The sequence below is a fragment of the Suncus etruscus genome, chromosome 5 (assembly GCF_024139225.1).
Source record: "Suncus etruscus isolate mSunEtr1 chromosome 5, mSunEtr1.pri.cur, whole genome shotgun sequence".
Taxonomy (NCBI): domain Eukaryota; kingdom Metazoa; phylum Chordata; class Mammalia; order Eulipotyphla; family Soricidae; genus Suncus; species Suncus etruscus.
In genome coordinates, this window is record NC_064852.1 from 139,690,244 (window position 1) to 139,690,804 (window position 561).

A 561-nucleotide genomic window follows, 5' to 3' on the forward strand; every position below is an offset into this window, starting at 1 on the left:
GAGAGGTCCCAATCTGAAAAATCTGATTTTGGTATCTTAATACCAATTAAAAGTCATTTTAGGGGCTGGCGAGGTGGCGCTAGAGGTAAGGTGTCTGCCTTGCAAGCGCTAGCCAAGGAAGGACCACGGTTCTATCTGGCGTCCTATATGGTCCCCCCAAGCCAGGAGCAATTTCTGAGTGCTTAGCCAGGAGTAATCCCTGAGCATCCAACGGATGTGGCCAGAAAAAACGAACAAACAAAAAAAAGTGCTCGCTTCGGCAGCACATATACTAAAATTGGAATGATACAGAGAAGATTAGCATGGCCCCTGCGCAAGGATGACACACAAATTCGTGAAGCGTTCCATATTTAAAAAACAGAAACAAAAACAAAACAAAGAGTCACCTTAACTTTATGAAGTAGAAGACATTCTGAAGCCAAATTTAAGAAAATAAAAATGAAATTCTGGAGCAATAGCACAGAGGTTAGGATGTTTTGTTTGCCTTGCATGTGGCCTACTCATGTTTGAGGCCTGGCATCCTGTATGTTCATCCTGGTCTGCCAGGAGTAATTTCTGAGC

At 43.3% G+C, this 561-nt stretch overlaps 1 non-coding gene across 1 annotated transcript; it reads left to right on the top strand.

The window, feature by feature from the left end:
* Positions 1–247: 247 nt before the first annotated feature.
* Positions 248–354, top strand: LOC126010479 (U6 spliceosomal RNA). Its single transcript, XR_007496506.1, has one exon. It is a non-coding gene; the product is annotated as a U6 spliceosomal RNA (small nuclear RNA).
* The last annotated feature ends 207 nt before the right edge of the window (positions 355–561 follow it).